Source organism: Myxine glutinosa, chromosome 12 (assembly GCF_964187855.1).
Source record: "Myxine glutinosa chromosome 12, kmMyxGlut1.1, whole genome shotgun sequence".
NCBI lineage: Eukaryota > Metazoa > Chordata > Myxini > Myxiniformes > Myxinidae > Myxine > Myxine glutinosa.
In genome coordinates, this window is record NC_136272.1 from 98,402,391 (window position 1) to 98,429,457 (window position 27,067).

At 47.4% G+C, this 27,067-nt stretch overlaps 1 long non-coding RNA gene across 1 annotated transcript in view; it reads right to left on the reverse strand.

The window, feature by feature from the left end:
* LOC137437330 (uncharacterized) overlaps positions 1-27,067 on the reverse strand; it is a 58,652-nt gene that overhangs the window by 760 nt on the left and 30,825 nt on the right. Inside the window, exon 2 of the long non-coding RNA XR_010986460.1 lies at positions 1,353-1,417. This is a non-coding gene — a long non-coding RNA (uncharacterized LOC137437330). The remainder of the gene's footprint in view (positions 1-1,352; positions 1,418-27,067) is intronic.

The following is a 27,067-nucleotide window of genomic DNA, read 5'->3' on the forward strand; positions in this document are numbered from 1 at the left end:
GAGGGCGGATGCCTCAAAGCTATTCTGCCAGCCCATGTCCATTGTCTACTTGTGTCTACTATCTCCTCCTTAGACATCAGTGTACTTTGTAGTAGTAGTAGGGTTAGTGTACTCAACTGTCTAGGAGACTTTACACAACACAACCTTACCCGAATCTGCCCTAAGGATGCAATCACTGTCCCCTCAGTGCACATATTACATACGACTTACCCATGACAGATCCCTATAATACAAGAGTAATTCTATCCTACTCGAACACAGTCCATATTATTCTTACCATAATATAACTATGGATATCCTCCAGAATGGTTTGAACAAACTCATCCACCAAGCTTTGTCATAATCTGTCCACAACCTTTTGAAATATCAATTCTCGTATCATTTTTGGCCCGATCTCTGAATTGGGAAGAATCACTAAGAATTCTCGTATCCGGATCTAGATCTTTTTTTTTTTTTGTATACTGAATCGAGGCTCGTGAAAGAGCTGACATTTATTTCACAAACAAATCAACCAGACAAACAAAATATATAAAAAGAGGGAGCGGAAGACAAGAGAAGGGTAAGCACACAAACACTTGAGAGCACACAACATTTAAGAGCAGGGAGATGTGTGGGAGGGAGAGGGCTTGGGGGTAGGGGGGTGGCAGAAGTATCAAACACAAGGACACCAAGGACTTCCAGAACAGAAGTTGGTATTTCAAAAAAGTGGAATTGGGGTGAAATTAGCGGGGATAGAAAAGATCAATGTTTTGGATGGGGGTAGATAAGAGATGGTGGTGAACAGCTGTTTTAAAGACCTGGAGGGTGGAGTGGGATTGAAGTCCTCCTCAAGCACTCAACCTGGTCACCAACTTTTGTCCGAATCAGTCCTAACGTTTTTAGATATCCTGTAGCGGCATCATCCCCACCTAACAATATGTTCTGCTGACCCCAGACCATTACAGCTGATGGACAAAGCATCCCTCATCCCCTATTAAATTAGCTCCCAGTTGGAGCAATTTAAATGAGATTCTTCAAGCACAGTAAGGTGCATAAACCATATACCACATAGATTGTGTTGTGATTATGAAGCATAGACCCCATTGCCAGACTTATTAATCCTGTTTTAATTCCATGTAATGGAGTGTGATTAAACTTTTTATCTTCCATTTCAGTCATGTGTGAACATTTAGATCAACTTGCAATTTCCATTCATCCATTATTATATAAACTCCTCTGTACAGCCTTCTTGCAACCTTCTTGATATTAATAAAAGGTGCACACGTTTTTGAAATGCCTCCTTACTTCAGGACAACAATAAAGACTTGCCTGGAATATTATAAAGGTAATCTGTTTACCATTGTAATGCTCACCTCAAATAATCTTTTCCACCAAAATAATCCAGCGTTTTCCTCACAGCTTCCTGTAATTTTTCAGGCTGTAAAGAGATTGTGTAAATTCAGTGGCAATTTAAGAAACAGCACAAAATCGCAAAGGCACAGATTAAAGATGATAGTTAAACTATTCCGTCTTTCAGTTCCACAAAGCAATTTGGTTTGGGCGACGTGGTAAGGTTATGGTAAACAAGCATTCTGAGTATTGCGCTGCAATACATGTCCCCTACCGGCAGTCTGTCGTCCGGAAAACTGTTGGGGAAATTACCAAAGTTCAAAATGCCATAACTTTGTCAAAAATGATCGAAACGTCGTGAAGTTCGAACTTGATCTGTAACTTATCATAAGGAAACGATGAACCAAGTTTGAAATCATTAGCATTAAGAGTTTAGAAAAAAAGTCCGGAAAACTGTTCTTTGCGTGACGGACGGACGGACAGACTGACGGACTGACAGACGGAGGGGACGGAGTGCAAACCTATAGTCCCCTCCGGTGTACACCGGTAGGGGACTAATAAGCTCCAAAACAAATCGACTTTTCTCTCCAGTTGTAGAAGAGTTTTGTTTCACCTAGTTTTGTTTTGGCAACTCATCCACCTAGTTTTGTCATAATCCGTCCACAACTTTTTGAAATATTATGCTACGTATCGTTTTTGGCCCGATCTCTCAATTGTGAAGAATCACTTTAAGAATTCTCGTATCTGGATCTGGATCTTCAACAAAATGTAATCAATTCGTCCTTGTCACACACCCAACCTGATCACCAAGTTTTGTCCGAATCCATCCATAACGTTTTGAGATATCTTGCTGACAAACAGATAAACAGGGGTTAATATAAAACCTCTGTCCACCTTAGGTGGCGGGGGTAAAAAATATATTTCAAAAATAGTCAGGTAGGAAGTGATAATGAAAGGAGAAATTTACAATGGAGTAGATTCAACTCCAACTTTTAATTTTTGATTCCACACTGAAGGTTGAGCCCATGCACAAAGTTGTATGTGTTTCTAAAACAGCCTACGATCATGTCTGCATGAAAACTGGAGACATCATGGAGATAAACTGGAGACATCCTCAGAGTTATAAACTGGAGACATCATGGAGATAAACTGGAGACATCCTTAAAGTCATAAACTGGAGACATCATGGAGAGAAACTGAAGACATCCTCAGAGTTATAAACTGGAGACATCATGGAGATAAACTGGAGACATCCTTAAAGTCATAAACTGGAGACATCATGGAGATAAACTGGAGACATCCTCAAAGTTATAAACTGGAGACATCATGGAGATAAACTGGAGACATCCTCAAAGTTATAAACTGGAGACATCATGGAGATAAACTGGAGACATCCTCAGAGTTATAAACTGGAGACATCATGGAGATAAATTGGAGACATCCTTAAAGTCATAAACTGGAGACATCATGGAGATAAACTGGAGACATCCTCAAAGTTATAAACTGGAGACATCATGGAGATAAACTGGAGACATCCTCAAAGTTATAAACTGGAGACATCATGGAGATAAACTGGAGACATCCTCAAAGTTATAAACTGGAGACATCATGGAGATAAACTGGAGACATCCTCAAAGTTATAAACTGGAGACATCATGAAGATAAACTGACGACATCCTCAAAGTTATAAACTGGAGACATCATGGAGATAAACTGGAGACATCCTCAAAGTTATAAACTGGAGACATCATGGAGAGAAACTGAAGACATCCTCAAAGTTATAAACTGGAGACATCATGGAGAAACTGAAGACATCCTCAAAGTTATAAACTGGAGACATCATGGAGATAAACTGGAGACATCCTCAAAGTTCTAAACTGGAGGCATCATGGAGATAAACTGGAGACATCCTCAAAGTTCTAAACTGGAGACATCATGGAGATAAACTGGAGACATCCTCAAAGTTCTAAACTGGAGACATCATGGAGATAAACTGGAGACATCCTCAAAGTTATAAACTGGAGACATCATGAAGATAAACTGGAGACATCCTCAAAGTTCTAAACTGGAGGCATCATGGATATAAACTGGAGACATCCTCAAAGTTCTAAACTGGAGACATCATGGAGATAAACTGGAGACATCCTCAAAGTTCTAAACTGGAGACATCATGGAGATAAACTGGAGACATCCTCAAAGTTATAAACTGGAGACATCATGGAGATAAACTGAAGACATCCTCAAAGATATAAACTGGAGACATCATGAAGATAAACTGGAGACATCGTCAAAGTGATAAACTGGAAACAGCTTCAAGGTGATAAACTGGAGATCCTCAAAGTGATAAACGGGGCCGTGTTCGGTAATCGTAGATGGACAAGAGCTCTCACCTCTGTGGCAAAACGTTTATTGGGGACAGATTGGCACAAGTAGTTTGAAAATCCGATGCAAAGTTGAAGAATTGAAGGTGTTGAGGCAGACGCCATGGTGGACATAGGAGCAAGCACCACAATCATCAGCCCCATGGTCTTCAATTTGAGTGCAAACGGTTGGGATCAGATCCACCATTACAAAAAACATTGTTTACAGCTGGCTACCGGGGCAGCGACCCCCATCATAGGCTGTGTCTTTGTAACCCTCAAATTCGAAATTTTAAAACAAGGAATAGAGTTATCGGTGGCGGAGATGTGCGACCTATGTCTAATGGGATTGGACTTGTTAACCACCAGCAAGTGTGTGATCGACTTTGGCCGCAGCGTTCTCCAGGTGAGGATGGACGAGCTGCCATTAAGGTGAGGATGGTGAGGATGGACATGAGCACTGACAAAAGGACGAAGTTGGAGGCTCCCGATCCCGTGACCATTCCCCCGGGCGCCGAGTCAATAGTCCCAGCATATTGGCGGGCTCATCCAACCTGGCAAGAGCCATGTGGCCTGGTAGAACCCTGGCGGAAAAGCTAATCCAAGACTTAATCATGGGTTGCACCCTCTTATACACCGCAAGCCTTGTTGTGGTGGTAAGGGTATTTAACCATTGCACAGAACCATGTACTATAGGACGCAACACAAAGGTAGCAGGCTGTACCCCATTTACAAACATTGCAGAGGTGAGAGACGAAAACAACTGGCCAGATCAACCCCAGAGGGAGTCTCTAGAGGTCAGTAGGAATGGGCCCGATCCTATTTGTGAATGGTAAATCACAGTAGCGTAGAGTTAAAGGAGGCCCAGTGGGAGGCTGTACACAAATTACTTGATCGTCATTTAGACATATTTTGTTTGTCTGCAGATGACATTCGACACATGAGCCTGGTGAAACATCAGATCAACACCAGTGAGGCCTGGCCTATTCATCAGCCCTCCGCTCTCCCGGAGAAAGAGTGAGGAAGCTGATGAGGAGGTAGAAAAGATGCTGAATGTAGGTATCATTGAGTCCTTGGAAAGTCCTTTGTTGTCACCGGTTATGCTAGTTAAAAAGAAAGATGGGTAAACACGTTTCTGCATGGACTGTCGGCAGCTGACCAATGTGACATTCAAAGACTCATATTCCCTGCCTAGAATTGATGATACCCTCAATGCTGTTGTGGGCTCAAATTGGTTCTCAACTTTGGACCTGAAGCGTGGGTATTGGCAGGTGGAGATGAACAGGACAAAGAAAGAGAAAACGGCATTTACCACAGGTAAGGGATTGTATCAATTCACTGTGATGCCGTTTGGTTTGTGTCATGCCCCTGCCACCTTTGGGAGATTTATAGAGCATTTACTTGGCAGCATGCCTTGGCAATCATGCCTGGTGTACCTGGATGACATCCTCGTGCACCATTATTGGCGCATAGTAGTAAAACATGCATAGATGGCTAGACCTGTTCACTGGCTTACAGAGAAGGGGATGAGGTTTATTTGGACACGGGAGTGAAAGGGAAAGGGACACGGGAGTGAAAGGGACACGGGAGTTAAAATAAAGGTGTGTTTGACATCCGCAACCGTTTTAACTTACCCCACCGATGACAGGACATTTACCCTGAACACGGATGCAAGCCAGGAAGGATTGGGTGCAGTTTTGTCTCAGATACAGGGATGCATGGAAAGAGTGATCACATATTAAAGTGGGGCCACGAGTAGGCCCGAGCGAAATTATTGAGTCACTCACAAGGTTATTGGCTATGCTGTCTGCCATGAACCATTTTCACCCGTATTTGTACGGGCGGAAATTTTTGGTTGGAACAGACCATTTTTCCTTGCAATGGCTCTTATGGTTCAAGGAACCTGAGTTTAGGGTGGTTGGAGAAATTGCTGAGGTACGATTTTAGTGTGGCACATCAAGCTGGGAAGGATCATGGGAATGCCGATGCACTCTCTCAATGCCCTTGCCTTGAAGAAAACTGTAAATCCTGTACGAGGCATGAGGGCAAAGACCAGTTGGCAAATTTCTCCTATAAGATTTTAGTCTGTACAGCCTTGGTGACAAGGCCAGCTTTGCCACTAACAGCGGGTGGGGATTTTGGCACTTTGGCATGGAGCACGGCCCAGCGGGGGAATCCTGTATTGGGACTGTGTATGAGTGGGTTCGGGTATATAAAAGACCAACAGGGAGGATGTCATCCTGCCCCTACCCTCGGAGCGTGAGCAAAGGCGTAATGGACTCAGTGTAATCCCCGGGAATCGAGATAAGACATGTTGTATCGCTAGTGGGTAGACATTCCCTCCGAGAAAACCTCCTGGCTGGTAATAGAACACCTCCTGGCCAGACCAAAGACAACATCTCACGCCCGCCGAATGCTCTATTGGGTTAATATGGGGCGCGATATACAGGGATGGTGTCGAGCAAGCGATGCCTGGACAGCCAAAAAGAGAACAACATGGAAGATGAGGGCCCCGCTATAATAACACCAGGTGGGGGCCCTTCTTGAGCGGGTTGCTATGAACATCCGAGGACCGCTACCCCACACCCGCCATGGTAACAAATATATCCTGATGGTTATGGACTATTTTACCAAGTGGCCGGAGCCCTATGCGTTCCCCAACCAAGAAGCAAGGGTTGTGGTCAAATACCCCATAATGTCATAATACCCCATAATGTCAAAGTAGAATCGTTTTGCAGAAATTTTTACAAAATAATTAAAAATTAAACACTGAAATATCCAATTTACATAAGTATTCAACCCCAAATCAATACTTCACAGAAGCGACTTTGGCAGTCATTACAGCTTCGATTCTTCTTGGGTATGTCTGTATCAGGTTTGCATATATGCATTTGGGGAGTTTCTCCCATTCTTCCTTGCAAATTTACTCAAGCTCTGTAAAGTTGTATGGGGAGCATTGGTGAACAGCAATCTTAAAGTCTTTCCACAGATTAATCAATGATATTCAAGTCTGGGCTTTGGCTGGGCCACTCAAGGACTTTCACGTTATTGTTCTGAAGCCATTCCAGTGTGTTGCTTTGGCTGTATGCTTGGGGTCATTGGCCTGTTGGAACATAAATATTTGCCGCAGTCTAACATCTTATGCACTCTGAAGCAGGTTCTCCTCAAAGATTTGCCAGTATTGGGCTCCATTCATAGTTCCTTCTATCCTGACAAGTCTCCCAGTCCCTGCCACTAAAAAGCATCCCCATAGGATAAGATTGCCACCACCGTGCTTCACGGTATTGATGGTGTTACAGTCACACGAAAAAGTAAGTACACCCCATGTAAAGTTTTGACTTTTTCAACAAATTTCAACATACAGCTATTTGATCTTCATTTCAACAATATTGATAGATAAAGGTGATATAATATAACAAATATCATGAAACATTTACATTTTGTAGTCCATTGTATAATTTAAATAAACATTAACGCAAATTTCGCATGTGGAAAAAGTAAGTACACCCCCTACATTTATCACTACTTCAAATACCTAAAATTAGAATCAGGTGCACCAGCTCAGGTGCAAATGATTCGAACATCGTTAGAGAGGATCTTGGAGGAACCTGTCTTATTTAAACCTCAGACATTTAGTTTGGTTTGCTCTTTGTTGTTGAAGTGTGCGGCGTCACCATGCCTAGATCAAAAGAGCTCTCTGAGGCCTTCAGAAAGAAGGTTATAGATGCCTACGAGTCTGGGAAGGGATTTAAAAAGATCTCCAAACAATTTGAAATCAATCATTCGACTGTCCGGAAGATCATCTACAAGTGGAGAAGATTCCAAACAACTGCCAACTTGTTCAGGCCAGGCCACCCCAGCAAGTTCAGCCCGAGAGCAGACCGCAAGATGCTGAAAGAAGTCTCTTGGAACCCCAGAATGTCATCATGGGACCTACAGGTAGCTCTTGCTACTGCTGATGTCAAAGTGCACGAGTCTACCATTATAAAGAGGCTGCACAAATTTGATCAACATGGGAGGTGTGCCAAGAGGAAACCTTTGCTGTCCAGAAAGAACATCAGGGCAAGACTAAAGTTTGCCAATGAACACCTAGGCAAAGACCAGCATTTCTGGAACAATGTGCTCTGGACAGATGAGTCAAAGGTAGAGCTATTTGGCCACAGTACCAGAAGACATGTTTGGCTAAAACCAAAGACAGCATTTGACCACAAGAACCTGATACCAACTGTAAAGCATGGTGGTGAAAATATTATGGTTTGTGGCAGCCTTGCTGCATCAGGGCCTAGGCAGCTCACCATCATAGAATCCACTATGAATTCTTCATTGTAGCAGAGGGTGCTTGAGGATAATGTGAGGCCATCTGTTGGAAAGTTGAAGCTCAACGGAAGGTGGACCTTGCAACATGACAATGACCCTAAACATACCAGTAAATCCACCAAGGAATGGCAGAAAAGAAAGAAATGGAGGGCTCTGGAATGGCCAAGTCAAAGCCCGTATCTAGATCCCATCGAGATGTTGTGGGGGGATTTGAAACAAGCTGTGCATGCAAGAAACCCCTCAAACATCGCACAGTTGAAAGAATTCTGCATGGAGGAGTGGGCAAAAATTTCTCCCAGTCGATGTCAGGGACTGGTAGACAGTTATAAGAAACGCATACTTGAGGTTGTTTCTGCCAAAGGGGGCAATACCACCTATTAGAGCCAAGGGTGTACTTACTTTTTCCACAGAAGGAAATGGCATCTCTGTTAATTTTTTGTTGAATAAATTATTGCAAAGTCAATTTCTTATTGCTTTTTGTTCAATTAGATCACCTTTATCTATAGATACTGTATAAATGAAGATCAAATATTGATATTGTCATGCGGACCCTTCCGGTTAATACCAGGGACCGCGGAAGCCCAGAACGGCTTTAATGGAGGCGACGACCAAACACGGATTGTGCTATAATAAACGCGGGAGGAAGAAGGGAAGTGGAAATCTGTGGCAAAAGCGCTTACCTGGAGCGCGCCGACCGCGGCTTCGATCCTGCGGGGAATCAATGTACTCGACAAACAAGATTTCAAATGTACAAAAATAGAGATTTATTATGGACCCGATAACAAGGAACACGACGGTAATCAAATAAAAGTCCTAATTTGGGATCCCACACGCCGCACTTCAAATACGCTACACAGGAATGGATGAAAGGAAAATAATTGTCTCGTCGTGTGTGATGTAAATGTGGTGCGTCTTAACTGTCCCTCGTCTTGTCTTGTCTGCCGTCCAACACGGCTCCGTTCGGCCCCGATGCACCCATGAGGTCCCTCGCTCCAGCACCACAGCACCGCTCAAAGCACCACGCAGATGGCGAGCCAACGACCACCAAGGACCTCCCAAGACCAAGCAGGGAAGCGCAGAGAGCACAAGACAGCCAGGGAAGGACGTGCTGCAAGACGGTTCGAGCTGCAAGAGGAAGCTGCGCAAGCAAGAATGGACGTGCTGCGCAAGACGAAGAGCTCGATGTGCCAGACCGAACTGCTGAAATGCAAGAGACGCAAGAGGGAAAATGTCGTTCGGCGCGCCCCTATATGGCCTTGCGGCGGTGACGTCAGCCTTGGCGCGCCACCCAATCAGTGCCCTCAACCGAATCACAGGCCTGTAGCGTGGTCATAGCGTGTGCTACTCGAGGTGGCTGGGCCTGCCGGAGGTGTAGCTGGCGGCGGCCATCATCGGCGGTGTCCTGGCCTGGTTTCTTGCCTGTTCTCTTCCGAAGTCCTTGTCAGTGAAGGGAATTATTTAATGTTGCGCTAAGGGCCTGTCTAAATGTCTATGTTGGTGTGCATTGCCAGAAGGGACAATGGTTTGACTACCAGGTTTGACGCACAGGGGTTTATCTTTAATCCCTAACTATACTGTATATATATAGATATATAAATAAATATATATATAAACCAAAATGTGCTCATCCAACCCAATTATATGCATCATGGCATTTAAACACCACGAGCGCATGCATACAGTTTCTCTTCCTGCACAGATAGCTTCAGCGATACATAACCGTCTATTTTAAAGACCGGTTGTAAGGTCACAAGTAAAGGACTGCGGAGTTTTCAACCATGGTTTCGCTATTGTTGGAGCTCATCAGGCCAACCCACCACATAATCTTTTACCTCTGGTCATGCAACCTTGTCGAGTTAAATGCTGTTCGTACCCTTCTGACTTGGAAATGCAGTAAAGCACAGTTCGTGTCCCATAACAGTAGAAACCGCACGGGCTGTGAGCAGTAATGTCTGCCTGCCACATTACTATTTTTTCACATTACTCATTACTTTAGTTTTCTCTTTTTTAATTCCTGCTCACAGTTCGTGCAGTTTTGACTGTATGCGTGATCACCAGTTCGGAGGTTTACAGTCAGGAATTAAAAAAACAGGATTTTATTAATTTTTTTTATATACGGTCAAAGCTCATGTAAGAGATAGGACACATAACAGATGAGGGCACAACATAACAAAGGGACCAGCAGGAGAAAGTGGAAATACCAACAGCAGGAAGGATAGAAAAGGTATATGGAGACAGACAAACAAGGGATGCATGCAACAATGAGGGGTAGGGAAGAATGCAAGGAGTGGACAAGATGGATTCATAAGCAAAATTTTGGAAGCGTTAGTGGGTGGTTTAAAAGGTGTAGAACAGATCATGGTTTTGGGTGGAGGATGACTTGAAATGTTGGTGAATAGATGTCTGGAAGACTTGAAGGGAAGGATGAGACTTTGAAAAGAGTGTGGAATGCGGTTCCACAGGTGGGGAAAAAGAAGAATAAATGAGTAGATGTGAGCAGTCATTCTGGACTTTAGCAGTTTCACAAGGAGGGACTTGCTGGTGGACCGCTCGCATAATGCAGCTAACTTGGGGTGGAGGGGGGGGGGGAAGCATGGAGAGGGCAGAAGGAGCAAGACCAGAAATGAGGCAGAAGAAGACAGAGAGACCACCAACCTGTCGGCAATGGCAAAGTTAAACTCAGCTTCAGCCCGGGAAATTCAAATGATCTTGAAGGTCTTGGCTTCCACAGCGTGAAGCTGAGCAAGCTGTGAGGCAGGAGAGCCAGCCCAGAGAGGAGAGCAGTACTCCATCGAGCTGCGTATGAAAGCCTTGAAGTTAAACGCAAGGAGCACACTGACCCAAGATGTGACATGACACCGGCGTAATGCCACATAAAATATGCAGACATATCACCTCCAAACTAGGATGGCATAAATGTCCGTGTGGCACTCAGGTCTTTGAAAACTGACATATATGCCTTTGTGGTCACAAATAAATGAAAGCAGAACCGCCGATCCAGATCTTACCCTTGTTATGACCTGGTCAGGATGATATACAGCAAATCATTTATTCGTGACCATGCTAAGCTCGTTACGAAATAACAATCACACCCCCTAAAATAACGAGGCAGCAACGCTGTGCTGGGACTCGATCTGTGCCATCAGCCACATTCCATCAAGCAGTATATATATATATATATATATATATATATATATATATATATATATATATATATATATATATATATATATATATATATATATATATTGTTACGGACACGGTTTTTGGATGTTATTTTACCGAGCGGTGGTGTATTTAACCGCGTCCGAACAGTTACTCCCCGATTAGAACCCGATTCCACCCGAACGTTGACTAATCGCGCTACAGATATTCAATTGGGAAACCTCTAAAGCGACCGAAAGAGAAGAAGAGAGAAGAAAGACAGAGTTTGGAGGAAGAACAGATTTATTATACACACACATGCAATATTTTAGAGCGACCAATATTATTTACAGCAATAGATGGAAAAGAGCAGTCACACAGTGCATTGTTAACTTATTCTATTTCATTTACTTAATCCCCAAGACAAACGAGTAGGACAGGACGTTCACTCACACGGTGGATATTGCAGGCAGGTAATGGCTCGAGGTTGATTGCTTGAGAGGAAGGCAAGGTCGGAGGCAGCAGCTTTCAACCCCTCGCGGTTTTGGCGGGAAAACCTCCGTCGCGTATCCGCGGCCGTCACGCGCTGGCTCGGCACACCTGCTCCTCTTCCTGGGGTGGAGCCGTCTCCCTCCGTTCAGCGCGTCTCTCCAACGACAGGGGATATTGCAGGCAGGTAGGTCGGGCTTGCGGTGGATTGCGCTCCTCTTCCAGGTCATCCCCCAGCGTATCTCTCAAGGCCTCTCCTTAAAGCAGTTCCTTACATTCGCTTTTATCACCTCCGGCGGAATTAAGCCGCCGGCTCCGAGGGCACGCCTACCGGGTCACTCACCGCGGTGTTGATTGGCTGTTAGGGCCGGTTCACTCCTGCCCTCTTCTGACGAGGTGGAGACACGCCTTTCTTCTCCAACCTTACCTCGTGGCCAATGGTGGTTGAAGAGAAAAACCGACCAAAATGCGGAAGGCAAATGGAAGGGAGGTTTTGGGGAAATTGGAAGGGCCTACGCTTATTTTGTTTGATACAATGCAAAGTCAATCTAGTGGGAAACACATACTTAGCCTACATGGAATAAGGAAATACACTATTTAAAAGATATATCGTGACCTGCGTGTATGTTCTATGAAATTAATTAGGAGGACGGCTGCGACCATTATTTACATTACCAGGATGTTACCATACCAAAACCATACTCTTCACATCCGTTACCCTTCCTCCAAAATTGTTACACTCCTCAAAACCCGTTACACTTCTCAAAACCCGTTACACTTCTCAAAATCGTTACACTGCACCCTCCTTTCTTCAGGCACGTCCTCGGGCCTACTAGACTTAACTGAGTGTGACATGTAGGTGTAATTCCCTCTACAATTAACCTGACCCTGAGTGTGACAATTTTAAAACACAAATAAGTATGTCCCCCTATTGCATTGCATCCTGTCTAACAGACTCAAGCCCACAGCTAACCGAATTACGGAATTATTCTGAAACTATACATTTACGGTGGGGAGCATTATTTACAATGACGTGATTTCTTATTTACAACGCAACCCAGGACCTGTGTGTTTTTTTCTTTTCTTTTTAGGGAACAAGAGAAAGAAATTCCTGTTGGGAGGGAGGAGACAGCACGCATTGCATCGATGCACCAGTACCAATACCACCAAAGCACCCAAAAGCACCCAAAAGCACCACAAAGCACCACTCGGTGCGCAGTCACCATGGTTCATAATAAACACAACAAAACAACTGGTGGTGGTCTTCTCCTTGTCTGCTGGGCCGATGTTCTTCCTGACGTCTTCTGGCTTCATGCGGCCTATTTGGACATAATAAAAAGCACAACTTGTGTTCGTTTTTTATTATTATTTAGGGCCTCAGGGGCCAACTAAGGGTGGTCCACCTGTTTGGCATAGGTGCCACCTTACCGAGGTCCGCAAGCAAGATTCCCTGGCCACTATGGCCGGTCTCCAACAGAGGTGCTCTGCCCCAGAACCTGGGGTCCATCAAGTGGTACTTGGCCGCCGAACAGCGGTCCATAAAGTGGTACATCAACGCAATGCGTGCTGGTTCTGGGAATCTCGGGCGCACAATGGCCACCTCACGCACGCTCCCCTCGGCACCCAATGGCGCACAGGTCATGTGGGAGACAAAAGAAAGACAATTGAGCGAGGGGTAAGGTCACAAGGGTACACGTCAAACAAGGCAATGCAAGGTGAAATGCGTACGGAGGGCGAAGTGAGAAAGCTCGTCCCTACCGTACGTCACCCCCCTGTCACCTACACTACCCTTGCTCTTACCCCATATTTACAAAATCTACCCATTTACAAATTCGTCACTACTGTCACGTCTTCCCCATATTTCCCTTATACCAAATTCGTCACCACAATCCCTCTACTTCAAAAATTTGCCATCATCAATTCATCATCAATCCTCATAAGGAGGCAGAGATGGAACATCAAAGCACAATGTCACACCCACGTCATGATGCGTCTCACATTCCAAACATTTGCACAATAAAAAATAATAAAACATGGCATGGTGTGGAGTTACCTGTCACCTCAGGTGAGTGGATGCAGATGGTGTGAGGAGATCCTTCATCCTAACTATCCTCTAAATGATTTTAACACACTTTACACTACCCGGGGTCTTTCCCTGCCAATCCATTGGCAATCTTACTCTATGTGGTTTTAAAAACCAATTCCCATTGACCAAACTGTGGTGCTTCTCAATTTGGGGTCTCACTCCCCCGATTCATCTCCCTGTGCCCTCGCACAATTTCTGGGCTGCGACGTGTAGCTCTCCCAGCAGGTCTACCCACCTGCACACCTCCACCACTGTAGTTGCCACCCGAGCTTACCTGCTCCTCACCCTAACCTAACTAACTGGGGAAGACCCCTCTTGGATCTGTCACCCCACTGGTGCCCTCTGGCACTGGGCTACCCGGGTCCGTCCTCCGGATCCTCGGGCCCCATCCACAACAACTACTACCGGCTCCCAGAGCCCACCTGCGGCCTCACCTGGCCGACATCCTCACAGTGGTGGAGTGCCCAAACCAACTACACACACTAACAGGCTACACGCCCAGCCATTTCCACAACACTAATGCACCCATCCAAAGACCATTCTTCTACTCGCACCACAGATGCCAATATCCAACCACAATTTACCTATACCCCCTACCTAACACTTACACTACCCGCCCCGGGTATCCGTGATGGGGGTCCACTCTTCCCCCATTCACACCTTCGCACCATCCACTCCACTCCACAATTTCCACCATACTCACTCCACGACCATCCATTCCAATACTCCATACCATTTATTCCATACACCTGTCTTTCATTCACCTGTCGTTGCACACCTGTGCAATCATACCTGGTGCCACCTGCACCCTCCTTTCTTCCTGGACCATTTGGTCAACACAACACGCAATCACCACTACTCCCTCATACACTGCTCCACACACCTGTTCAGTTGCACACCTGTGCAATCACACCTGTTCCATTCTCACCCGTTCAATCCTCACACACACGGCATCATCTCAGCTAACTACTCCCCTCTGAAACTTGCGCTTCCCAGTCGTCCCTTTAAACTATTGCGCTCCCACGTCATTATCATCCATACTAATCTACCTGCGTCCCCACTACAGGTATCAGTCACTAACTAACCTTAACGTTACCTAATGTCATCTTCGCTAGATCCCTACAATTATCCAAGCCCTCCCTGGCTCGGTTGTCATAGCCACCCCATAAACTATTGCGCATTTGCCCCCACCTGTGAGGGATGGTGGATTTGCCATCCCACCACATCGGGGGTCTCTCACTACCAATTTCGCTCGTCCAAATCCAACAATTCAAAAATTTTCCATTTACTGCCAATTCTATTCACTTTTCTAAATTTCGTTTTAAATCACTATCACTATCACCATCACCCGTCTACTTATTACATCCTCTCGGTGCGCCAACTCACATCACCCGTCTACTTATTACATCCTCTCGGTGCGCCAATTCACATCTACAGCCCGGCTTCGTACAGCCGAGCAACGAACGCGGGTCGTTTTGTGCCAGCGGCTGGATACGTCCCGCATTCGGGGCAGGGACGGAGGCCCACCCGGGCCGAGATCCCATGCACCACCTCGGCGCGGAGCCATCCAATGTCCCGATCTCGACCTGCCGGCACGTCTCAATAGAAAGTGGTCGCCATGACGACCCTTCCTATCGAGCTGCCCGCTCCGCCTTGTGGAGCCCGGACGCGGCCGCTCCACGCGAGGCCCAGCGTGGATCGCGCACGGCGGTCCTTTCGAACCCGCCGTGGCTCGGATCTCCGCTGGTTCTCGCGGCACGCGAAGCCCGGCACGCACCGAGGGCCCGATCCGGCTAAAAGTCGACCTAACCTTTAACCCGGTTACCGTCGACGCTTCACCTGCAGGCTTACATGCATACGCTACCTTTTTCTTGCTCATACATGCAGCCGTTCCCATTCTCCTCGTACCTTTTCTTTCACACCTCGGTACACTCACTCCGCTCACCGACTTGGTCACACACCTGACCACCGAACACTTTGGCACACATTCGTTGCTCGCACACCTCACCAATACACCGCTTCGCGCCCCCTCCTCGGTCACCTCCTCTGTGACAATCACAGGTGTGCTCTCATTCGCACACCCAACCACGTGCCTCACTACCAACTCAAATGTGCCTTCCCACACACGCTCTACCATTCCAGGTGTGCATCCTTCCATCCCAGGTGTACATCCTCGCTCACCTGTCACAACCAACTCACTCTCCTTGTCACTCTCAATACTCTCACCTCCATTCTTGACAGCGCACTCACCCTTACTTTCGACGGCACACTCTTTCCTCATGCACCCGTCCGTTACACACCTTTCTCGCGCACACTCTCCCGTTACACCCTCTGTAACACTCACCACAGGTGTACACTCTCTCATTACTTCCTCCGTAACACTCACTACAGGTGTACACTCTCTTGTTACTTCCTCCGTAACACTCACTACAGGTGTACACTCTCTTGTTACTTCCTCCGTAACACTCACCACAGGTGTACACTCTCTCGTTACTTCCTCCGTAACACTCACCACAGACGTACACTTTCTCGTTACATCCTCTGTAACACTCACCACAGGTGTACACTCTCTCGTTACATCCTCTGTAACACTCACCACAGGTGTACACTCTCTCGTTACTTCCTCCGTAACACTCACCACACCGCGCTTCCATGTACCCCCTCGCACACGCGCTCCGACCGGCTCACTCCTGACGGCACACTCACTCCTCGGCGTGCACTTTTTCCTCACACACCCCATGGTCGGACATTCTCGCACACCTCTTTTTTCGCACACCTGTCCTGTCACACACTTCACCAACGGCCTTTCACGAACACCCGGATCCAAACCAATCCCCAAGCCGACTGAAGCTTTCCTCACATCATGTACATTGCCACTCACCTCCGTACTTCGTCTCCGCACCTTCTTTGCCACCTGCAAACTCTTTATTTGGTTAGTGAGCATCACATCATGATTTGAACACAGACCTTGTACACATTCCATCACCTCCTCCTGGATTTCTCTTTTAGTTTCTGTTCGTCCCTTCTTAATTTCACTCACCTTTTCTCCCACTTCCTCTAATTTTTGTTTAACCTCTTTTATTTCTCGGTGCGTCCCCTCAAGTTCGTCCTCTAAGGCTACCGTGACCGTCTCTATGTGCATCCTCACCTGCCGGTCCTTTGTCTCCATTATCTCTGTCACCTCCTCCACCCTCATTGTCAGTTCCTCCCGTACCATCTGACATTGCCTCTGCGTCGCTATTAATTCGTTTTTAATTTCTTTTTGTGTCGCCTTTAACCCTCCTATGATTGCTGTGTTCTTTTCCACTTGGTCCGTTAGTTCCTTTTGTCCCACTGTCAGCTGTTCTACTCCTTTCGTCAGATCTTCTATTCCCCCCTGTAACTTTGCCGTATTATTTCTCACCTCTTTCTCTATACGCTTTTCGCCTCGCTTTACCTCCTCGCGCAGCCCCGAAACCTCCTCACTTACCCCTTTTCTGATCTCCTCTCCCATCACTTGCATCTCCTGCCCAGATGCCACCCTCATCTGCTCCATTTCCTCCCTGTGAGCATCCAGTTTGGTTTCTACCCCCATTCTGACCCCCTCTATCTGCTGCTCCATTTGTTTAACTTCCCTTTCCGCTTGGTCCCTCATGTCCCTCAATTTGCCTTCCATACTGTTTTCTAACCCCTCTAACCCATTTTTCACTCCCTCTATCTGATTCTCCTGGGCAGCCATTCTATTTTCTACCCCCATTAACCCATTTTTCACTTCTTTTATCCCGTTGTCTAACCCCTCAAAATTATTGTCTAACTTCCCAAATTTCTTGTCTAACTCCTCAAAATTATTGTCTAACTTCCCAAATTTCTTGTCTAACTCCTCAAATTTAGCTTCTAGCCGTTCCCCCATTTCCCCCATTTTTCCCCTCATTTGGCCCCCCATTGCCCCCATTTGGCCCTCTAATCGCTCACTCTGAGCATCCATTTTTGCTTCTAGCCCCATATTTGCCATTAGTATGGTTGCATTAATCTGCGCCATGAGGTCCCGCACATCAATTCCCGCTATTTGCGCAGCGGGCGCGGCTACCCCGCGCTCGTGCGAGCCGCCCCTTTGTGCGTCTGATACCACGTGCGCGAGAGCGCCATTTTGCGCGTCTGACACCCCCTCAACCGCCTCCTCATTGCTCTCCTCCTCCCTTTCTTCCACATACATTTCCCCTGGTTCCTGGGTTACCCCTAACCCGTCTATCTCCCCCACCGACATCCGATCGCCTTGATTGTCCATGGCGCGATCTCAAAATTCGGGTTTTATAAAACAACACAATTTCGGCAGCTCGTAATTTTGACCAAAAATTTTTTTTTTAAACTTTGGGCCTAACAAATTTAGTCCCAGGTTCGAATCCAACTCCTCGACACCATTTGTTACGGACACGGTTTTTGGATGTTATTTTACCGAGCGGTGGTGTATTTAACCGCGTCCGAACAGTTACTCCCCGATTAGAACCCGATTCCACCCGAACGTTGACTAATCGCGCTACAGATATTCAATTGGGAAACCTCTAAAGCGACCGAAAGAGAAGAAGAGAGAAGAAAGACAGAGTTTGGAGGAAGAACAGATTTATTATACACACACAAGCAATATTTTAGAGCGACCAATATTATTTACAGCAATAGATGGAAAAGAGCAGTCACACAGTGCATTGTTAACTTATTCTATTTCATTTACTTAATCCCCAAGACAAACGAGTAGGACAGGACGTTCACACTCACACGGTGGATATTGCAGGCAGGTAATGGCTCGAGGTTGATTGCTTGAGAGGAAGGCAAGGTCGGAGGCAGCAGCTTTCAACCCCTCGCGGTTTTGGCGGGAAAACCTCCGTCGCGTATCCGCGGCCGTCACGCGCTGGCTCGGCACACCTGCTCCTCTTCCTGGGGTGGAGCCGTCTCCCTCCGTTCAGCGCGTCTCTCCAACGACAGGGGATATTGCAGGCAGGTAGGTCGGGCTTGCGGTGGATTGCGCTCCTCTTCCAGGTCATCCCCCAGCGTATCTCTCAAGGCCTCTCCTTAAAGCAGTTCCTTACATTCGCTTTTATCACCTCCGGCGGAATTAAGCCGCCGGCTCCGAGGGCACGCCTACCGGGTCACTCACCGCGGTGTTGATTGGCTGTTAGGGCCGGTTCACTCCTGCCCTCTTCTGACGAGGTGGAGACACGCCTTTCTTCTCCAACCTTACCTCGTGGCCAATGGTGGTTGAAGAGAAAAACCGACCAAAATGCGGAAGGCAAATGGAAGGGAGGTTTTGGGGAAATTGGAAGGGCCTACGCTTATTTTGTTTGATACAATGCAAAGTCAATCTAGTGGGAAACACATACTTAGCCTACATGGAATAAGGAAATACACTATTTAAAAGATATATCGTGACCTGCGTGTATGTTCTATGAAATTAATTAGGAGGACGGCTGCGACCATTATTTACATTACCAGGATGTTACCATACCAAAACCATACTCTTCACATCCGTTACCCTTCCTCCAAAATTGTTACACTCCTCAAAACCCGTTACACTTCTCAAAACCCGTTACACTTCTCAAAATCGTTACAATATATATATATATATATATATATATATATATATATATATATATATATATATATATATTGTTGCGGATATGAGGATTGTATTTTTTTGATTGTGTGTATTGTAGTGGTAAATTGTTGTGTAACATTGGTTGGATATGGCCCCTCCTGCCTCCAGAGTTGTGTAAAGGTAAAAAGGGCGTCTCGGTAGTTATTCCATGAAACACCACATTGAAGGACACGATAAAACCCTTGTTCAGTAGCTTATATCTTATTATGTGTTTTAGAGTAAGGCCTTGTCTTCCATTAAAATAATACTCCATTGCACCGAATCAATTAAGAATAGCTCCCCTTCAATACTTCCATTTCCCAGCCAAACTCTCCATCTGCGGGTAAAGCAGTTCACAAGCGTGGGGTGCACGCCCTCTCATTTCGCTGCTATAGTGAATATGTGCTCCGTGCTCTGTTTGAACAGGAGGGGCGGGGTCGCCCGGGAGAGGCAAGCCCAGGGCGCGCCACGAAGGGCGTGCCGTCGGCGCCATGCCCAAATAAGGAGACAAGCCCGTGGGATTACCATACAAGGTCACGAAACAGAGCACGGGGGGGGGGGGGGGGGGGAGGGCGGTACCGAAACCGAGGAGGGCGTGTCACACCCGCGCTGAAGGTATGAGAGAAGGGTGCGACGATCGCTGGGAAAAGCTACACGAGAGATACGGCAGATGAGTCCAGGTGCGTAAGAGGGTCGGCAGTCCACCGGGAGAGAGTTCAGAGTAGCACCGGAGTTGTGTGAGAGATACGAAAAGCCTTTGACAAAGAGCCGCTTCAACCAGCCCCGTTTCAACCCGCCGAGTGACCCTGCCGGCGTGCGCTGTAAAGCCGAATACAAGGAGCTGCCGGCGTGCGCTGTAAAGCCAAATACAAGGAGCTGCCGGCTCCTCGCTTCCCGCCCGGAGTGGACCTGCTCGCTGTGCCCTGTGATCCCACCTGCTCATCCCTCCAAACGATGGAGAATGCACGCCTGTGGTGAGTGTTACAGAGGATGTAACGGGAGAGTGTGCGCAAGAGTGTGCGCGAGAAAGGTGTGTAACGGACGGGTGCATGAAGAAAGAGTGCGCTGTCAAGAGTAAGGGTGAGTGCGCTGTCAAGAGTGGTGGTGAAAGTAGTGAGAGTGACACGGAGCGTGAGTTGGTTGTGGCAGGTGAGAGAGGATGTACACCTGGAATGGAGGGATGCACACCTGGAATGTTAGAACGCGTATGGGAATGCACGCTGGAGTTGGTGGTGAGGCACGTAGTTGGGTGTGCGAGTGAGAGCACACCTGTGGTTGTCACAGAGGAGGTGACCGAGAAGGGGGCGTGAAGAGGTGTGTTGGTGAGGTGTGCGAACGACGAATGTGTGCCAAGGTGTTCGGTGGTCAGGTGTGTGACCAAGTCGGTGAGCGGAATGAGTGTACCTGGGTGTGTAAGAGAAGGTGCAAATGCAATGACGAGGAACATGGGGACAGCTGGATGTATGAGCGAAAGAACGACTGCAATAGCGAAGTACGCGGGGTGTACGGGCGGCGTTGGAGCACCGAGCTCGGTCAGGGTGAAAGGGGTAGCGTATGCGTGTGAGCATGCAGGTGAGGCATCGACGGTAACCGGGTTAGCGGTTAGAGCGACTTATAGCCGAAGCGGGCCCTCGGTGCGTGCCGGGTTTCGCGTGCCGCGAGGACCAGCGGGGATCCGAACCACGGCGGGTTCGAAAGGACCGCCGTACGCGATCCACGCTGGGCCTCGCTTTGAACGGCCACGTCCGTGATCCACTAGGCGGAGCGGGCAGCCCAATAGGAAGGGTCGTCATGGTGACCCCTTTTTGTTGAGACGTGCCGGCAGGTCGAGATCGGGCAATTGGATGGCTCCGTGCCGAGGTGGTGCGTGGGATCTCGGCCCGGGTAAGCGTCCTTCCCTGCACCGAGTGTCGGACGCATCCAGCCGCCGGCACCAAACAACCCGCATTCATTGCTCGGCTTTACGAAGCCGGGCTGTAGAAGTGAATTGGCGCACCGAGAGGCATTAGTAAGTAGACTGTAATGATGAGGATAGTGGTCTGGACCCGAAATTAGAAAAACAAAATTTGATGATTGGCAAAGGATTGGCAGAGTGATGATTGGCAGAGGATTGGTAGAGTGATTGGCAAATTTTTGATTGGTTGGAATTTGGTAAGCAAAATTGATAGTGGGACGTCCCCGATATGGTGGGATGGCCAATCCACCATCCCTCACAGCGGGGGGCAAAGGAGCACTCGATTTATGGGGTTGATGGCAGTGAAAACTAGCCCGGGAGGGTTAGGATATATCGTGTGTAGGGATCTAGAGAGATGACCTTAGGTGACGTTAAGACTAGGTAGTGACAATGACACCTGTAGTGGGGACGCAGGTAGATTAGAGTGGATGATAACGACGAGGGAGCGCAATAGTTTAAAGGGACGACTGGGAAGCGCAAGTTTCAGAGGGGAGTAGTTAGATGAGATGATGCCGTGTGTTTGAGGATTGGAAGTGTATGGTGAACAGGTGTGATTGAACAGGTGTGATTGCACAGGTGTGCAACTGAACAGGTGAATGGAGCAGTGTTTGAGTGATGGTGATGGTGAGATGAGTTGTGTTGACCAAATGGTCCAGGATGAGGAGGAGGGTGCAGGTGGCACCAGGTGTGATTGCACAGGTGTGCAACGACAGGTGAATGAAGGACAGGTGTATGGAATAAATGGTATGGAGTATAGGAATGGATGGTCGTGGAGTGAGTATGGTGGAAATTGTGGAGTGGAGTGGATGGTGCGAAGGTGTGAATGGGGGAAGAGTGGACCCCCATCACGGATACCCGGGGCGGGTAGTGTAAGTGTTAGGTAGAGGGTACAGGTAAATTGTGGTTGGATATTGGCATCTGTGGTGCGGATGCAGAATGGTATGTGGATGGGTGCATTAGTGTTGTGGAAATGGCTGGGCGTGTAGCCTGTTAGTGTGTGTAGTTGGTTTGGGCACTCCACCACTGTGAGGATGTCGGCCAGGTGAGGCCGCAGGTGGGCTCTGGGAGCCGGTAGTAGTTGTTGTGGATGGGGCCCGAGGATCCGGAGGACGGACCCGGGTAGCCCAGTGCCAGAGGGCACCATGGGGTGACAGAGCCAGGAGGGGCTGTCCCCAGTTAGTTAGGTTAGGGTGAGGAGCTAGGTAAGCTCGGGTGGCAACTGCAGTGGTGGAGGTGTGCAGGTGGGTAGACCCGCTGGGAGAGGTACACGCCACAGCCCAGAAATTGTGCGAGGGCACCGGGAGATGAATCGGGGGAGTGAGACCCCAAATTGAGAAGCACCACAGTTTGGTCAATGGGAATTGGTTTTTAGAACCCATAGTGTAAGATGGCCAATGGATTGGCAGGGAGAGACCCCGGGTAGTGTAAAGTGTGTTAAAGTCATTTAGAGGATAGATAGGATGAAGGATCTCCTCGCACCATCTGCATCCACTCACCTGAGGTGACAGGTACTCCACACCATGCCATGTTTTGATTATTTTTTATGTGCAAATGTTTTGGATTGTGAGACGCATCATGACGTGGGTGTGACATTGTGCTTGTGTTCCATCTCTCCCTCCTTATGAGGATTGATGATGGCAAATTTTGGTTAGAGGGATTGTGGTGACGAATTTGGTATAAGGGAAATATGGGGAAGACGTGACAGTAGCGACGAATTTGTAATGTGTAGATTTTGTACATATGGGGTAAGGGCAAGGGTAGTGTAGGTGACAGGGGGGTGACGTACGGTAGGGACGAGCTTTCTCACTTCGCCCTCCGTACGCATTTCGCCTTGCATTGCCTTATTGATGTGTACCCTTGTGACCTTACCCCTCGCTCATCTGTCTCTCCCCCCTTTTGTCTCCCACATGACCTGTGCGCCATTGGGCACCGAGGGGAGCGTGCGTGAGTCGGCCATTGTGCGCCCGGAACTCCCAGAACCAGCTGTCTGCATCGATGCACCACATTATGGACCACATGTCTGTGGCCGAGCACCACTTATGGACACCATGGGTTGAGGCATGGCCCCTCTGCTGGAACCGGCCATGAGGGCCCGAAATCTTGCTGGCGGACCTTGGCCACAGGGCACCGATGCCCCACAGGTGAACCACACTAGTCGGCCCCTGTGGGCCATAAATAAATAAAAATGGACACGTTGGGTGCATTTCATTTTATGCTCAAATAGGCCGCCAGTAAGAAAATGAAAGGAAATGACAACATCTGGAAGAAATAATAATAGCCAGCAGAGGGAGCCAAAGAGCAAGAGATCACCTGCAGGGTTAGGGGTTGTTTGGTTATTTTTATTCATGAACACTGATGAACTGTGGTGACTGCACCGATTGGTGCTTGAGGGTGTTTTGGTGCGTTTTGGGTGCTTTCATGGTGCATTGATGCAGAGCAGACTGTCTCCCCCCCAGAAAGAACAATCACAGGTCCTGGGTTAGTTTTGTAAATAAAAGTAGCGTCAATTGTAAATAATGCTCCCCACCGTCAGTGTGTAGTTTGAAGACCATTCCGCAATTCGGTTAGCTGTGGGCGTGAGTCTGTTAGGCAGGGTGCAATGGAGCAGCGGGACATATTTATCTATGTTTTAAAACTGTCGCACTCAGGGTCAGGTTAAAAGTAGAGGGAACTACACCTACGTGTCACACTAAATAAAGTTATAGGCCCGGGACGTGCCTAAGAGGAGGAGGGTGCAGTGTTGCGGAATTTGAGGATTGTATTTTTTTGATTGTGTGTATTGTAGTGGTAAATTGTTGTGTAACATTGGTTGGATATGGCCCCTCCTGCCTCCAGAGTTGTGTAAAGGTAAAAAGGGCGTCTCGGTAGTTATTCCATGAAACACCACATTGAAGGACACGATAAAACCCTTGTTCAGTAGCTTATATCTTATTATGTGTTTTAGAGTAAGGCCTTGTCTTCCATTAAAATAATACTCCGTTGCACCGAATCAATTAAGAATAGCTCCCCTTCAATACTTCCATTTCCCAGCCAAACTCTCCATCTGCGGGTAAAGCAGTTCACAAGCGTGGGGTGCACGCCCTCTCATTTCGCTGCTATAGTGAATATGTGCTCCGTGCTCTGTTTGAACAGGAGGGGTGGGGTCGCCCGGGAGAGGCAAGCCCAGGGCGCGCCAGGGAGGACGGGGCTGTTCAGCCCCATGCCCAAATAAGGAAACAAGCCCGTGGCTCGCCACGAGGGGCGTGCCGTCGGCGCCATGCCCAAATAAGGAGACAAGCCCGTGGGATTACCATACAAGGTCACGAAACAGAGCACGGGGGGGGAGTGCGGTACCGAAACCGAGGAGGGCGTGTCACACCCGCGCTGAAGGTATGAGAGAAGGGTGCGACGATCGCTGGGAAAAGCTACACGAGAGATACGGCAGATGAGTCCAGGTGCGTAAGAGGGTCGGCAGTCCACCGGGAGAGAGTTCAGAGTAGCACCGGAGTTGCGTGAGAGATACGAAAAGCCTTTGACAAAGAGCCGCTTCAACCAGCCCCGTTTCAACCCGCCGAGTGACCCTGCCGGCATGCGCTGTAAAGCCGAATACAAGGACCTGCCGGCGTGCACTGTAAAGCCAAATACAAGGAGCTGCCGGCTCCTCGCTTCCCGCCCGGAGTGGACCTGCTCGCTGTGCCCTGTGATCCCACCTGCTCATCCCTCCAAACGATTCCTGCCCTTACATCCATTTGTGTACGTGAGTTTGTTCTGTTCGTGCTGTCCTGGGCAGTAAACTAAGTCAGTATAAGCTAGTCATTTGCACTGTGTTACCTGCTTTTTCACGTCCGCTGTAAATACCCGTGACTGCTCTTTTTGCTTATGTGTGTGTAAATAATAATAAACCCCGTTACTCTTCTGTACGTCTTCTTCTTCTTCCTCTTTGCATTCGTCGTCTTTGTCTTTTCCCCATTGAATATCTGTGGCGCGATACGGCCAACGTTTTGGTGAATCGGGTTTAGTCGGGGAACAACTGTTCGGTCGCGGAGCCTCCGCTCGGCAAACATACCATCCTTAACCGCGGACCGTAACAATATATATATATATATATATATATATATATATATATACATAATAAAAACTGAAAGAATTGAGGTGTTCCAAAACTTTTGACCGGTAGTATATATATACATATATATATATATATATATATATATATATATATATATATATATATATACATATACACAGACTTGGCATTTAATATGGAATCTTTTTTTTTCTTGACTTGGATTTACTTTCTGAACTCAGTATATCAATCTGGTGAGTTTCTTTTACCCTTTAGTGATGTCTTTGTTGAAAGAACCATGTCACTCATTGTCTTTCGCAGCAAGAAGTCAATAACAGGATTATATCACAGGTGTCGTGACAAAATGTAAGGACAGGTACATTTGCCGATTGGCTTCACAATCGGGTATATAAGGGTTGTTGTGTTCTGTATTAGTGAAAAACAACTGCTGCACATCTACAAAAGTTATTGCCGCTTCCTCTGGAGATGGTCCGTCAACTTGACAATGCTGTTTGTCATGGAGTGGTGGCTTTACGAAATTCTGGCATGAAACAGCGTGCTATTGCTCGGCAGTATGGCATCACTCAAGGTCAGGTGTCAAAGATCCTGAAACGAAATGCTCAGAGGGGTGTCCCTACTCCAGTACTCCAATACCGAGGCCAGGACGTCCACGCAGAGCCACAAGGAGAGATGATCGCCAGCTGCACCGGTTAGTCTGCAATGGCCGTACCAAGTCAGCTAATCGGCTTAGGGCTGAGTGGCAGCAACTGACAAATGTGCCTGTATCCAGAAGGCTAGTCAACCAACGACTGGTTCAAGCAGGCTATAGTGCCAGGCGCCCCCTGAGAAAGCCACCCCTGACCAGACAACACAGCCAGCGCCGATTGCAGTGGGCCAGAGAGCACCCTCAATGGCAGCCAGGACACTGGAATCACGTGACCTTCAGTGACCACAACGAAGATTGTATAGTGCCAAGAGTCCAAGCTGGAGGCGGTGGGGTGACCGTTTGGGCTGCTTTTCATGCAGAGGGAAAAACTGACCTGGTTGTTCTGAATGGAAACCTGAACCAGTTCAAGTTCAGGGTCATTCTGGAAGAAACATTGCTTCCATTTGCTCGTGCAGCCTTTCGAGGAAACTTTGTCTTCCAAGATGACAATGCACGGCCTCATCGTGCTCGCATGATCCAACACTTTCTTGCTGACCGTGGTGTAGAGCATGTGGAGTGGCCTGCCATGTCCCCGGATATGAATCCGATCGAGAACTTGTGGGCAGAATTAACGCGTCAAATCGACAACTTGGACCAGCAGCCTACCTCTGTGCGTGAATTGCAGCAGACTATTGTCACTGCATGGCAAGCGATTCCTGTCCAAACCTTGGCAAATCTCGTGAACAGCATGCCTCGACGTGTACGTGCTCTCCTGAATGCTCGTGGGGGTTACACGAAGTACTGAACTGTAATTTTACTGTCCGTAATCCCAGTCGTAATTTAGCTTTTGTTCTTGTTGAAAATTTTTTTGGCTAATGTGCAAAATAAAGAGATACTTCTGGAAAACGTACAGAAGTTTAACACAGTACTGTCCGTGAATTGAGTTCGATATCAGTTTTCATCACTTTCAAGGATCTATTTATTTGCTTCGAAATGTCAAATGTGGTTTTTGTTTCTTTTAAAGGTCACATTAACAAAATCTAGAATAATTTCAACATAATTCCAATGAACTTTTGGTTCTAAGTCATCTTG